The sequence below is a fragment of the Monoraphidium neglectum genome (genome assembly GCF_000611645.1).
Source record: "Monoraphidium neglectum strain SAG 48.87 unplaced genomic scaffold scaffold00568, whole genome shotgun sequence".
Lineage (NCBI taxonomy): Eukaryota > Viridiplantae > Chlorophyta > Chlorophyceae > Sphaeropleales > Selenastraceae > Monoraphidium > Monoraphidium neglectum.
The window spans coordinates 3793-4001 of NW_014013060.1; positions in this window are offsets into that span (position 1 = coordinate 3793).

Consider the following 209-nt stretch of genomic DNA (forward strand, 5'->3'; position numbering starts at 1 on the left):
AATGAGGGCCCCTGCAATCGCAGGGTCAGCCGTGGCAACTTGGAATGAGGGTTGGCTGACAGTACAGGGCAGCGCAATCTCGAGCATCTCCCTTCGGATGTTCGAGCCGTTGGGTGCTCATGCCTGCAAAAGATTGTGCTTATGTGCATGCCACACACACACACACACAGACACACACACACACACACACACACACACACACACACACA